Here is a 15536-nt window from a genome sequence, read left to right as displayed (position 1 = left end):
AGTCAATAAAAAAAAATCATATATGGAAAAAAAAAAAAAAGATTGAGCTAACTAATCAGACCCTTCAGTGAATGGTTGGTGGCAGGAGAGAGGTCAAAGAATTCTGAGCTGTGGGCTTTATGGGGCTGCCTCAGGAGTGGTTTTGCTGCTGCGCTGGGCAATGTAGTTATAGTGTGAGCAGCCAGGGCCTCATGCTGCCCGAAGGCTGACTCACACTATCTTTTTATTTTAATTTTTTCTTGGCAAGATCAGCCTAATGAACAGGTAGCTGTCATCAAGGTGAAGGAGTGAAGTTTCTTTCAAACCAGCCACGGAATCTCTTCCCCAACCCTCATGGGGGCCTGAAATATCAGAATTAGAGGTACATTCCTTTGGGTTTGGCAAGTTTCTCAGTCTTCAAGAATGAACTTATTAAAAGCAAATGTTCCCTCTAGCAATTTCCTAGTAAATCAATACCAGGTCTCCCTTCTTCCCTGAGGCTTCCGGGATGTCGATGAGTACAACAATGACCTAACAATTTCCAAACATACATCGCATGTCAGGCAACATGGTATGCACTTGAATGTATAGGTCTCAGTTAATTCTCCTTGCAGAGGAGGAAGCTGAAGCTTAGAGGAGTCGCAGATCACAGGCAAGTGGCTGAACAAGAATTCATAGAAATTAGAGCACTAAAAAGCTAAATGACAAATTAGGAGGCAAGGACTTAAAAAACTTCAAGTGTTTCACAAACATGCCTGGGGCCAGCCCTGCCCTTCATTGTTTACCCCAACTCTAGTAAAATGCTGATTATTACTTTTTCTAATCATACAGAGCAATGTGGAGGGCATGCTATGTTATACAGAATGTAAAAACTTAAGCCCAGGCAATGATAGTGTGTTCACGCAGCAGAAGGAACATAATTGAGATTAAAGACCAGGTGATACTTGAATTTCAGCAAAAATCAATTAGCAAGAGGGAAAGGGCTTTCAATTCAACTAGAACGAGACAGTTAAGTATCAGTATTCAATGGTTTGAAATGTTTATGTTTTGCAATGGTGTGGTTTGGAAGCCTTCCAGGAGGAAAAAAAAAAAAGTTTTCTTTTAAGAGGTGCACTCTGTACAATATTTTCTTTGCTGAAATAACGTGATCCTTAATGACGTCTTATATGACCCAAACTTTAAATAGTTCTGTTAGTTTAGCTGACCTCATTCTTCCTAGGTTTTTACAGATCAGCAATGAATTATCAACAGCTTCCTGATAATTAATCCTACTTTACCCAAAAAGTTGTTGTCTGTTGGTCTTATCTATGCTAGGAGGAAGCTATTCTTTGCACCAGACTTCCTCAGTGAATAATAAAAACCAAACTGAAATTCTGCAGAAATGTCCAACATTGTGAGTTTGAGAATGATGAAACAGATTGACGATTGTAATGTGATCCTTGTCTTCAGCTCCTTACTTGCTGAAATTCTGTGATTCATGTGGCATAAGGATAACTCTACAGTAGAGTTGGCAGCATAGCTATTTGGGTCAGAAGAGGTTCTCTGGGTTGCTTTATCAAAATGTATGAACAGGCAGCATAGGCAATTGCCTGGGTGGTCTGATTTGAGAAGAACTGGGGATAGCATCTCAAGTAGCAAACCAGAATAGGTTTCACTGGAATTTAGTTTTCTGCAATTAGAGACTCATTCCTTCAGCTGTGAGATCTTTAAGAGGCTACTATTAAAATACATCTACAGTCTTTGGTCATCACCTACCACAAAGCCAAGCCTGATAATAGGAGGAGGGGCCAAAAGCATGTTAGAATTGATACAAGGGACCCCAGGAAGAAGAAGAAAGATGGTGAAATAACAAGCTAGCTTTCTTCAAAAGCCAGAGGGAATAAGGAGCTGATACTGGTCCCATCTAGCAATTTTGTAAATGGGTTGTTTGAACACATAGGTCTTAACATGTTCATAAATTGTGGGTGTGTGTATGTATGCGTGTGTAAAGTGAAAATGCTTATTATTAGATTCAGCCTCTCCTCAGCACAGCATAAAGTTCCTCAGGTAAGGACATGCTTTATAATTAAAGGATTTCTGCATCTGCTAATTGCCCATGACATGCACTTTCTCTACAAGGCAAGTTTCTGATTTCAGTGTTGATTTACTATAAATTCACTTTCTCATCAGGTTAGAAATTTATCTAAAATAATAGTTTAAATCCAATCTGCTCCAGGACATGTGACTAGAAAGACCCATTAGGGGCCTGAACAATGACAGGACAACCTTCTCTAAGAGAGGTCACTGTAACCTATATTAGACAAAATAAAATATAAACATAGCAGTCCAGTGCGCTATGCATTTTTATTGTACTCATTATGGCATTGATGCAAATCTTTTTAACAGTTAGTTGTATAGTAGTGTCTTTGAACCCCCAGGGGATTGATGCCAGGGGATTGAACTGCTATTAAACTGAGCAGAGATAAGACTGCACCGTGAAGAAGTTCAACAATGTTAGAACTGGAACCTTGGAAGACCAAAGGACATTATCTCTGAGAAGGAATGAAGACTGACTAGACATAGGATTTTAATATTTTCTCTTGGGCATGCAACTTCTTTGAAGACATCCTGGACTTGCTTAAAAACTCTACTAGAGATTTATCAGTGCTCCAGAAAACTATTGCCTAGCCAGGAGGTGAGAGAATGTTCAGCTGGTGAGATGACCATCAGGTTAATTCTTTCTATGTGGCCCCTTCAGATAAATGGTTGGCTATCTGAATATTTGTCTATATTAATGGTGTAGTATTATTCTATTTTTGCTATGCATACATCATTTTAAATAATTTTTAAAGGAGGCTATCTGAATATTTGTCTATATTAAGGGTGTAGTATTATTCTATTTTTGCTATGCATACATCATTTTAAATAATTTTTAAAGGATAGGTGGGGTGTAAATACATTCCTGTATTTACAGAGCTGTTTTTTCTCTCTTTACATCTTAGGTGATGTCTTGAATTCCCATGTATTTGAAGGCATCTTTATGTTGATGGATCCCTCTTTTCTGTCTTCACTGCCATCCTCTTTGTCTAGGCCAGTGGCTTTTAGACCACTATGCACAGTAAGAAATCCACTTCACAGCACAAACCAGTACTTACATATATGTACGTATATGCATAATACTGGAAACAAATGCCATGAAATGATGCTGTGGACTCTTATTTCTTATTTCACATTAACGTATTTCCTGATATTGTTGGTCAACACCATTAAATTGATTGTATGACCCTAAAGGGTTGTGACCCACAATTTGAAAAACAGTGCCCTAAATAAGTGTCATCTCTTGCCCAGATATCTGCAGCAACCTACTAAGTGATCTCCCTTCTATTTCTTCATTCTTCTATTCTCTATTCCATATGGCTGAAATAGAATCTCAAAAAATAAAGCATCCTCTGCTCAAATCTTTCAGTACTTATTGTAAAATCCAAACTCCTCACCATGACTTAACATGTTCCAGCCTTTGACCCTCTAGCCTAATCTTATGCTATCTTACCCTTACTCAATATGCCCTGGCCCCAGATCTTGCTTCAGTTCCTCCAGGACAACAGATTCTTGCCTGCCTGGATACAAGTTGTTCATCTTTCCCCAACTTTTCATGGCTGACTGCTGCCCATCTTTAGTTCTTGGCTTAATTGTTTTCTCCACAGAGAAGCCTTTCTTGACCACCCTCACTTAAATAGGTCATGCCTTATTATCTCTTCTCGGCCCATTGTCTGAATACGTGTCACACTCAGAAAGATGAGGGAAAAAATACAGCAACTGGAAAAATTTGACTAAGTAATAGGCAAGGTGGGGTGGTAGGAGGAAGACCCACAGGAGGCAGCATGCGTCGGAAATCATGCTGTTATTTGAGGCTGGACCATGTTTTGTCCTAGCATCATGAACATGAACTTTGGAAATGTGACTTTATACAATGTGTCTGGGGTGTAATTATTGCATTTTCATTTTCCTTTAGCACTTCATAAAGTTAATGTTGAAAATTCTACCTGTCTCCTCTACTTGGCTAAGAAGAACCAAGGCAAGGAAGTGTTTGGTCACACATAGGCCAACAATTTAAAGAAAGAGCACACATGGTCAGGTCCAAAAATTAGGTGGAATGGAGGTAATCAAAGAGACAGAACCCTACAGAAAGGCAGTGCTCAGGGGAAAGTCAGAAGCTGCTGGTGTGGCCAGTTGCTAGCAGCTGGGGATTCTCTTTAAAAGATCTTGTCTTGGCTCCAAATTTACTTTGAGAATTTTATGTGGTGGTTCAATAAGAAAGACATTTCCATTCTTCAACCATTCCTTCTTCTAGCTTTGGAGATACTGCCTGGAGATCACAGATATCTTCCTGGCTTTGCACACAGCTGAAAAGCCAGCTTCCTGTGCAGTCCAGTGGAAGGGACACTACAAACTGCTTTGTCATAGGGACTAAAGTTCCTTATTTCTAACCCCAGGAGTTCCAGACCTTTAAGCAGATATTTTCACATGGTATCACTCCTTGCCAACACCCAAATGGGGAATGGGAACACAATATGTCTCTGCTTTGGAGTTCAGGTGGGATTGCTCAATCCTCAAGGATGGTGCCCTGAGAGAGTCATCATAAATTGAATCCCCAGGGAATTGATGGCTAGGAGAAGTGCTACCTAGTTCCTGGCCTCTCCTTTTGCCTTTGCCAGCCTCCACTCCCTTAGGTTTCACTCTAGGTCCTACAGGACAGCTAGCAAACATTGAGAGCTTACAAAGAGCCAAGTATGCTTTAAGGCATATTTACATGTATCTATTCATTCAATACTTCCCAGTCTTCTTTCCTAGACCAACCCTCTGTTACAATCTTGCATTTATCCCTTCTCATTTGGGTACCAAGGGAGAATTTCCCTGGGGCCCTGACTTGAATTCCAGCAGCCCCTATCTTTCCTGTCTCCTCTAATTCCTTGATGGAGATATGGTTTTCTTATTTTTTAAACATGTTTATCATCTTAACTTCAGAGGAAATTTACTACGGTCACATCAAATGAAGTGTTGTGGCTTTTAAGGGGACTAATTGCTACAAATTACAAGTTCTTACAGGAAAAATCTTCAAGAACAAGGGAAAAATATTCATCCCCAGGGTTCCTGCATCCAACCTTTAACCTCATGACTTAAATTTAGAATAATGCACTCTACTGTTTTCATGTTAGACCTAGACTTTTCCAAGCAATTAACCATGAGAAAGATTTGGCTTAACCTGTGGTTTCCCATAGGTTGAGGGAAAATGCACAGCTGATCTGTAGCATGTCACAGTTTCTTCCTAGGGTCAAGAGCTCCTATTTAAATTTATTAAACACAATTAAACACAAAACAGATTGGCTGTTTTGGGCTAGGGTTTGAACTATTACATAAATTCTAACTGATCTTAGTTTGTGAGGTTCTGCAATAGCACCTTTTTTTCTTCTTTCTTCTTATTTTTTAAAGAATTATCTTATTGTGCAACAGTGGAACAGATAAGAACTATAAGAAACCCATGGGAGTTCAGCAGTATTCATGAAATTGTGAGGATGGTCTACTGACAGCGAGAGCAATAATGATAACAACCAAAACCAAAAACCAAAATGAAAAAATATAAAACACCAATACAGATACAAACTTCAACTGGCAAGAAATAGTAAGTCACTGCCTGAGGGATGGCCAAGTCAGAAACCTAACTGTTTCATATGCTTGGATAATGTAATCTAACACAGAAACACAGATGCTGGACTCACCTATGCTATAATGATATTATACTTGATATGTTCTACTTGATTGTAATCAAACTTCAATTTTCTAGTGCAATTAAATATAGTAAAATATATTGTGAACATTTATTGGCCAACAATGAGGAAAGACAAAGTGGCATGGGCCCCAAATGAAAGAGAATTGGATTAGGGCCAAAGATGAAGGGAGACATTTGTGGCTGGATAAAAATTCAAAGCAAGAGACTTAGAACTGGTGATTCTTGCATCTGAGAAGACCAAAAGGCTCTTCAGGGAGACACTGAATTTGTCCACAGGCTTTGGAAGAATAACATATTTCAATTTTATAAAACCACTCTTTATGGTCAGTGCTTTCAACTAGGTGTGGAAAACCCTTAAATCATTTTGATTTTAAGTGAAAGACTATGGTGATATTTCTGTGGGCTTATGTATTAGTCAGCCAAAGGGGTGCTGATGCAAAATACCAGAAATCTGTTGGCTTTTAAAAAGGGTATTTGTTTGGGGTAGAAGCTTACAGTTACCAGGCCATAAAGTCTAAGTCACTTCCCTCACCAGTCTGTTGCCACATGTTGGGGCTAGATAGCTGTCAACATCTGTAAGAGTTCAGGCTTCCTCTTCCTCTTCTTCCAATATCATGGTCCCAGTTTCTTCCAATATCAGCTGTAGGCTGGGATAAGTCTCGTCTCTCTCCTGGGGCTCAGTTCTCTCTGGGCTCAGCTGCTCTCCTTTCTCTACAAGGTCAGCTGTAAACTCTTAGGTTCATCTTTCTACCTGGGCATCTGCCATGCCTAACCGAACCTTCACTCTTTCTTCACGTATCTGCTTCTCCTGCATGTTTACTTCCTTGGCTCCAGGATCAAAACCCCAAACTCCCTTTTCTGCCATGCAGTTTTTCTGAGTCCCCACCCACCAAGGGAGTGGGGACTCAAAGTCCTACTGATGTGGCCCAATCAAAGGCTTAATCATTATATAGTCAGGTAAAAGTGCAACCTCTGAATGCAATATAATCTAATATGCCCAGAGGGACAGACCAGTTTATAAACATAATCCAATGTCTATTTTTGGAATTCATAAACAATATCAAACTGCCACAGCTTGCAAGTGTTGAACTGAATGCTCCATATGTTATTTCTGCTATAACTTGACAATGGCCACTAGATGATATGAAGTGTTATCATTAGGGAGGCTTTTGTGAAAGGGACTGAAGGAAGAAGTAGAATTTTATATGGTATATAGATAAACACCACACATCTTAGATTTTGGAAAACTAACAGATTTAAAATACACTCTCACTTTGTCCTCCTAAACATATTAGTATTTCCAGGTTATATACCATGATATAGGATTTTGTATACACGATCTCTATACTTGAAGGTCCTTAGAATATAAAAACTACACAAGTTTTAATCAAAATGTATACATGCTTATTACTGTACATCTTCATAAAAGTAAATAGTACATATTTTAAATTTTACATCCCATGGGTTAGAACATATTTTGAAATCTAAAGTTGATTAATCTTCATATATCACTTGATTAAAAAAAACATAACTGACAGAAGATTCTGAATTATATCCAGAAACATTGAAAGATAAACAAGAGAGAAAAGTGAAACCTGCAATAAAATCCCATTAATCATATGTAACTGGGGCTTCAGAAAAATGAATCATTAAATGGTTATAAAATTGAAAACTTTACTGCATAATAGCATTGAGGATATTTACTAAAAGTTTTAAGTTGATTATATTTCAAGTGAAAATGTTATCTTCCTAAGAGAAACTTTTCACTAGAGATGCACAGAACATATTGAGGCTATTTTAACTAGATTTTTTGCCAGGTGATTTTCAGGTAATCATAGTGGCCAGACCAAAGGATTTACAAAAGGTGACTATGAGAGAGGCTAATGGCACTACTTTGATTCAACAGTCATTTTATCTCTATGAACTACTAGGGAATGAAAAAAGGGTATGTGTAAAGGAACAAATAATCCAGGGGGAAAAAAATGAGGGGAGACATAAGCACAATCTGTGCACACACACACACTCTCACTTTCCACTGTGGCCATATCTGAGACCCTTGATATTGCAGCTTAGTGGGCATGTGTGTGGGAGGGTGGGCATATACATTAGGAGTTGAGGGGAGCTGAAGGCTCAGACTACACACATTTTAGTGCAGGGGAGGTTTATAAAACCTCTGATTAATTTGATCAATACGGACATTCAAAATATATAATACAAGTTCCAGAGTAAATGATTTGATCAAATTGGTCTTTAAATTTAAAAACAACTGAAATTTCCATTTCATTCTACTAAAGAAAATGAAGTTTAACCAGACATCTGGCTGTTTAATATCATGTAGATAAAACATCTGAATAATTTGTTTTCTACTTTTTTAATCCAAATGTTTGCTATTTTAGACACAAAGTGGATGAAGAATTAGTCATGAAGATTTGATTTCCCTGATTCATGAAGAAAAGTGTGACTCAAAATAATGACCTACCCAAAATGCAAAGGGTAATTACCTTGATGTCAGAAATATTTCTTACTCATCTCCAGCACTTGGTTGAAGGCCATGATATATAAAATAAAATGTATTGTAATGTATTACATAAATATAATTGAAATATAATATGCTATAATAAAATTTAAAGTAATATAATTACCAATCTTAATGTTTCTTTCTATGATTACTGATTTTATTTTTTAAAATAATGAGTTAAAAATATAGACTTGCTACTTACTCTGAGTTTAGAATAGATTACTTTTCACATCTTTCCACACTCTGGAGTGTACAAAGTGTCTGCCCCATGTGTTAGTACTTAGACACTTTAGCAAACACTGCAACCTGCAGAAGAACACAGTTTTCTAAGACATTCCAGTGGTAGGACTGCAAGATACTAGGTGAGTCACAAATGCTTGGGAGCAATGTTTAGTTTTTGAACACACAACAAAATCATCCCTTCCTGGACAATGTGTGGACACCCATATACTTCTCACAAAGAACTCCAAGCAGATGGAGTGGGAGGTTGCTGAATTTATGCCAGTAAAGAAAAACTGAATTTCTTCAGAATTTTAATGGAAATCAGGCAGAGATTGTGGAGCAAAGAATCCCAAGTGCCATAATTTCTCCCCCCTTCTAATATCTTGGTGTGATGCTAAGAAAAAAGTGCCATTCCTTTTATGCTAAACAATTACTTCCTTCCTTGAGTGATTACAAATTTAAAAACCTGGAGGATAGTCCATTGCCTGTTAGAAATATCTAAACTGTGAATACTCGGCCTTTTCAATCACGTGTCAATTCAAGTTCTTTTTCACTCTCTGATACCCCTGTAGTGGCTTATTAGAAATTTCCTCCAGTCAGTGGCATCTATGGTTCAAATGTCTGTAATTTTTATAGCTTTTTTTCTCTCCTATACCTTCTCAATTAATACTAATTCACTAGCATCTTAAAGTCATTACTTTTATTAGAAAGTGTAACTTGAATCTCTTTTATCCCATAACGTTACTAGAATAAAATCAAACTAATTAATGTCACATCCTGTAGAGAATCAAGAACAAGTTTTCCCTTCCATGTTTAATGTAAGTATCCCAGGGTTTTCAACATGATCAGACTTGCTTCCCAGAGTTTTGCTTGTACAGTTTTTTTTTTAATTGCCTTTTAAAAAGGTTCATCATTCTCGTAGCTTCAAGAAAAAAATCTTTTGATTGAATATAATCTGTTCAGTTTCTCAAACTTTCCAAGATAACGTGTTTTGATTGCCTACTATATTCCATAGTGATTTCTCCCAAACAGCAAGATAATATTAACTGTACAATATACTTTCTTTCTTTCCTTGGCAGCAGATAATTTTGAGGTAAGGGAAGATAATTAAATGGAAAAAGACATTAAAAACAAGGTAATGGTAGAAATAAAGCTTAAAAAAATTTCCTCAAACAAATATGCACTATTTAACCAATGAATGGTTTATGCATACAAGCAAATATGCCTTCTGCAGCTGCCACAAATTCACATAACAGCTATGTAATTTTTGAATTTTGTATATCAAAATGGTGTTAACTAAAAATAGAGTGATAATGGATATTTACTATTTTTAATATCTCTTTGAAATGTTCGAAGTTCGTATAAAAGAGACCAGTTATCAATGGCTAACAAATGTGTCAACCTGTGTTCAAGGTTAAGAAGGGGCTGAAATGTAAACCCATAGAAGATTGTCTTATTTTTCCATAGGGTACGTGAACATTTTTGGCCAAATAATAGGAAAGAGGAATCATTTATTATATTCCCCCTTTGTACCTTTCTCAACATTTTACAAACTTCACAACCAAACATCAGCACTTTCTGAGAAGCTAAACATCCTTCCAGTACAAACGTGTAGAGGCAAAACTACTTTAGTACAAACTTAAAGAGGGAAAACTATCTTAGTGAAAATATTACTTTGGGGAAAATATGTCTATTACTTATACATATTTAGTAAGTTGTGGAAATACATGTATTTCTAGTATACATTTGTCAAATGAATGTAACTTTTAATGTCCCTTTTGCTTGGAGTAAGGAAGACATGGGACTTGCAACACTGAATGAAACAGCAAGCGTTTCATTGAGATGTCAAAACAGGAAGAGCTTCTGGCACAATCAGCACTGATAATAGCACAAGAAAAAACTGACTACTCTTTCTAATGGAGAACTTTATTAAAGGAGAAGCTACATAGAGTTTTGTTTTAAAACTGAACATGTAGGCCTGTACAATTATATTTATTGCTTGCATATTAAATTTCTCAAGCTCACTTAAGTGAGCATTAAGTGATCAAGTGATCATTTAATGCAGATTAAGTGATCATTAAATAATTGTTTCATTCATTGATCTGTGACTATAAATGGAGTTTACTTAAAATAAATATCTTTTAAAAACTTCTTAAGAAACTACACGTTACAAGATGGTCAACAGTAGAGTAGCCATGCTTTATTAGTGCTCATAGCTGAGCTACTGTAGTCCACACAAATGATGTTTTGTGGAGGTAGAAGATTCCTTCAAGCTTAGTTATTTGTTAGTGATCACTTAAATCCATTCACAAAGATCTGAATTAAATAGTTTTGTCAAAAGAAAGGGGTGCTGGCCTGTGATTGAGGGAACTGAGTCTAACTTCAACTCTTCCTTAACTAGCTATATAAGTTTGGGGAAAGGTCAGGATAGAAGTGAAGGTAAAATGATAACATATAGGAGAAAGAGGGTTGAAAGTTTTAAAACTATGAAAGTTAACCTCAAGAGACAACCACCAAGATGGTGGTAAAGAGCTCTTAGAGACAGTTTGTATTACAGGGAAGTTAGTATTCACCCAGAGCTATCTAAAGCACCTGTTTGGGGTCTCCAGGAGACCAGACGAGAACCCTGCAACATCCATGAAAGAATAGAAGGAAGAGAATGCCCTTCTGCAGAGAAGACTTATAAGCAGAGCAACCCATGGTCTGGAGGCCGATGTTTATCCTCCACTGGTGGCACAAGCCATCTCAAGAGCTTTTCTGTGGCTGGAATTGTAAGCTCCATTTCCCAGAAACCGGGAAAGGGATAGTTGGCCACAGACTTCAACTACTGATTCGTCAGTTTGACTGGCTAAAGTATGAACAGGGGAACAGCTAAAGTTTGACCCTGTCCAAGTCAGAAAGAGGCCAGTAGCCACCATTTTAACTCTTCCCCCAGCAAGATGGGAAGCTGAACTGACTGAACATCACAGTGCTGGTGGGGACCAGCTTCTTTCACCAAGTTCAGCCTGCAGCCCTAGCTTAGGCTTCAGCCCCACCTCTAGCAGGGAGAAAGCTGGCGGACCCTACACCAGCCTCTCCAGGTACCTGCAGGTACATTTGGCTGGCACAGTCTGAATAGTCAGAAGTTCGTCGGGGCATCTGCAGTGATTTTGAACCGACACGGCATAGATTGCAGCTCACACCTGCAGCTCCATCTCTGTCCCAGGTAGGGGAGAAAGGGGTATGAAGCTTCATCAGTTTCTCTGGGAAACTATAGTCTAGGTCTGCACGACTTGGATTATTACATACAACTGTGGCTCTGTCCCTATCCCTGGCAAAGGAGAAAGTTGGGAGAAGTTTCATTGGTTCCTGGGGCAATGGGGGCAGCTTAAGCCTCCACAGCTTACAGCAACAACTATATCCTTGTTTCCTACTACACAATCAACTAGGGAAAAAGGGCAAGAAATCCCTAAACTAAAGAGAGAAATTGCACCTGAATAAATACATCTAGATGCCAAGGCACCAACAAAATACTACAATCCACGCCAAAAAACAAGAGTATATGGCCCAGTTAAAGGAACAAGATAAGCCTCCAGATGACATAAAAGAGTTGAGACAACTAATCATAGATATTCAAACAATCTCCTTAATAAATTCAATGAGATGGCTAAAAAGATTAAGAAGATTAAGAAGATATTGGATGAGCATAAAGAAAAATTTGAAAGCATACATAGAAAAATAGCAGATCTTATGGGAATGAAAAGCACAATAAATGAAATTAAAAATACACTGGAATCATAAAATAGCAGATTTGAGGAAACAGAAGAAAGAATTGGTGAACTTGAAAAAATGGCCTCTGAAAGTGAACATACAAAAGAACAAACGAAGAATGGAAAAATTGAGAAAGTTCTCAGGGAACTAAACAATAGCAAGAAACATGAAAACACATGTGTCATGTGTGTCCCAGAAGGAGAAGAGAAGGGAAAAGAGGCAGAAGTAATATTTGAAGAAATAATGCTAGAAAATTTCCCAACCCTACTGAAGGGCATAGATATCTGTGTCCAAGAATTACGATGTACTTCCATTTCAATAAATCCAAATAAATCAACTCTGAGACACAAATTAATCAGAATGTCAAATGCTAAAGACAAAGAGAATTCTGAGAGCAGCAAGAGAAAAGCAATACATAACATGTAAAGGATACCCAATAAGATTAAGGGCTGATTTCTCATCAGAAACCATGTAGGCAAGAACAGTGGTATGATATATTTAAGATACTACTACAAGAGGAAAACTTCCAGAGACGCATCTTATATCTTGCAAGATTGTCTTTCAAAAATAAGGGTGAGTTTAAAGTTTTCACAGATAAACAGAACCTGAGAGAGTTGTAATCAAGAGACTGGTTTCACAGGAAATACTAAATGGTGTGCTACAGCCTGAAAAGAAAAGAGGAGAGAGAGGCCTGGAAGAGAGTCTAGAAATGAAGATGTTATCAATAAAAGTAAACAAAAGTGTCAAAAGAGTGGTGAAAATAAAATATGACAGATAAAACCCCAATATTTAGGAATAAACTTAACTAATGACGTAAACTTTTATTCAGAAAACTACAACTCATTTTTAAAAGAAATTTTAAAAGACCTAAGTAATTGGAAGAACATTCCATGCTCATGGATTGGAAGATTTAATGTCATTAAGTTGTCAATTCTACTCAGATTGATATACAGATTCAATGCGATCCTGACAAAAATTCTACCAGCATTTTTTTAATAAATGGAAAACATAATTATCAAATTTATTTGGAAGGGTAAAGGGTCCTGAATAGCCAGAAACATCTTTAAAAGGAAAAGCAAAGTTGGAGGAGTCTCACTTCTGGACTTTAAATCATATTACCTAGCTACAGTGGTAAAAACAGCATGGTACTGGCATAAAGACACATAGAACAATGTAACTGAATTGATGGTTCAGAAGCAGACCCTCACATCTAGTGTCAAGCAATTTTTGACAAGCGTGTCAAACTCACTCAGCTGAGGATAAACAGTCCATTCAACCACTGGTGCTGAGAGAAATGGATGTCCATAGCCCAAAGAAGGAAAGAGGACCCCTATCTTACACCTTATACAAAAATTAACTCAGGGAAGCAGCTTTGGTTCATGCAATTGAGCTCCTGTTTACCATATGGAGGACCCAGGTTCAATCCCTGGGACCTCCTGGTAAAAAAAATAAAAGAAAAACAGTGTCCCAGACCTGCATGGTGAGGCACAAGCCCCCGTGCAGAGCAGGGAGGTGCAAGGCCCCTGTAAGGTGAAGTGATGCACCAAAAAGATGATGATGCAGCCAGAAAAAAAAATGAACTCGAAATGGACCAAAAACCGAAATATAAAAGCAAGAACCATAAAGCGTCTAGAAGAAAATGTAGGAAAATATCTTCAAGACCTGTTGGGAGGTGGTGGATTCTTAAAGGAAATAACGAGGACTGAGATGGACTACTGATGTTTAATGAATGTAGAAGTTTTAATTAACTTTACTGTAAAAGTGTGGAAATGTATAGAGTTGATAGTAACACATAGTGATTAATAGCTGGTTTATAAATGGGAATGTAGCTGAAAAGGGTAGTCTAGGGATGTAAATGCCAATTGAAAGAAAGCTAGAGAATAATGTAGGGACTGAATAGCACCGTAAACCCAGAGGTAGATACGAATTGTGGTTGATGGTACAGATGAAAGAGTGTCATTTATGAGCTAGAGCAGATGTACATCAGTATTGCAGGTAGTGGGAATGTGAAGAATGGGAAAAATACAACTGGAGTGACCTATTGACTGTGGTTAGAGTAATAATGTAACAGCCATGCATCTATGCCAAATGTGTATTGTGCTGGAAAAAGTGCCAAATGTATGCTATGGACCTGGTAATAGTCTGATGATATTATCTTGTAATCTGTAACAAATGTTCCACAGTGTGATGTGTTGCTAGACGGCTCTTGCATGTGAATTCTGCACACGCGCCTGATTGTTTTGTAAGTTTACAGCTTCTGTCATAAAAATATATTTAAAAAATAATAATAGGGTGGGTTGGGGGGAAAACACACCAAATGTAAGATAAGGACTATAGTATAGTTAGTAGTAAGATGTTTGATGAAATTCTTCCATAATTTGTAAAAAATGTCTTACAACAATGCAAGGCATTGGTGGTGCATTGATGTATGGGACCCCTGTATGATGTCATTCATGTTTGCTTTGTAATTTCACAACTTTTACTATATACTTATTGTTTGTTATAAATGCCATGTTAGTGTATGTTAGTGTAGTATATGTTAGTGTATAAATGCCATAATAATAGGGATGGTTGGGGGGAAATACTTTGGTTAGTGGTAATATTTTGAGGATACTCCATAATCATTAGTTAAAAATATTTTACAACAATGCAAGGTATTGGTGGTAGGGAGACGTATGAGAGTCCTGTATGATGTTACATGTTTGTTTTGTAAGTTCACGTCTATTCCTATATACTTATTGTTTATATATGTTTACATATCAGTGATATACTTCAATAATAACAAGTTAACCTCAGTTGATTATTAACAATCATGCAAATAATGAGAAGTTAGGATTTATTTCCAAATTTACCTAGAAGTTAAATGACTTAGAATATTTTTGGCCTTGATAGGCCCTGAATAAACATTTGATATTTCCCTGAAGAAACATGAGAAAAGTCATTTCATAAGCACCATTTCCCTGTGAAAATAGGTAATTTAGTTTCCCAAGTGATTTTTAATTTTTACATGAATCGCTTTGATTAGTTGTGGCTCTATCTGCACTGATTATATAGCAGGCAGGTCTCTGGTTCACTCTGCCCTGTAGAAACCTGAGTATATGAGTTTGCAAAAAGGTTCTTGGTTCCTCAGGGCTGTGGGTCCCACTGGCTCCAGGAATTACTGGGATTTGCCCTTCAAGGGCTGCAAATAAATATGGGAGTGTGAAGAGGGGGAGTGGAGTGAGAGAGAAATTCCTTACCTTTTCATTGCTCAGCACTGCATAGAACTTCTACAGCAAATGTCTCTTTTTATAGAAAGGA

The 15536-nt window shown here is 37.4% G+C and overlaps 1 long non-coding RNA gene across 1 annotated transcript in view; it reads left to right on the top strand.

Moving 5' to 3' along the window:
• The window catches only part of LOC139439957 (uncharacterized), a 43383-nt gene extending 34999 nt beyond the window's left edge, over positions 1–8384 (top strand). The window contains exon 4 of the long non-coding RNA XR_011650018.1: positions 8143–8384. This is a non-coding gene — a long non-coding RNA (uncharacterized lncRNA). The remainder of the gene's footprint in view (positions 1–8142) is intronic.
• The last annotated feature ends 7152 nt before the right edge of the window (positions 8385–15536 follow it).

This window comes from Dasypus novemcinctus, chromosome 11, assembly GCF_030445035.2.
Source record: "Dasypus novemcinctus isolate mDasNov1 chromosome 11, mDasNov1.1.hap2, whole genome shotgun sequence".
Classification (NCBI taxonomy): Eukaryota; Metazoa; Chordata; class Mammalia; order Cingulata; family Dasypodidae; genus Dasypus; species Dasypus novemcinctus.
Note: the sequence above shows the minus strand (reverse complement) of the source record. Positions and strands in the feature narration are given on the sequence as shown.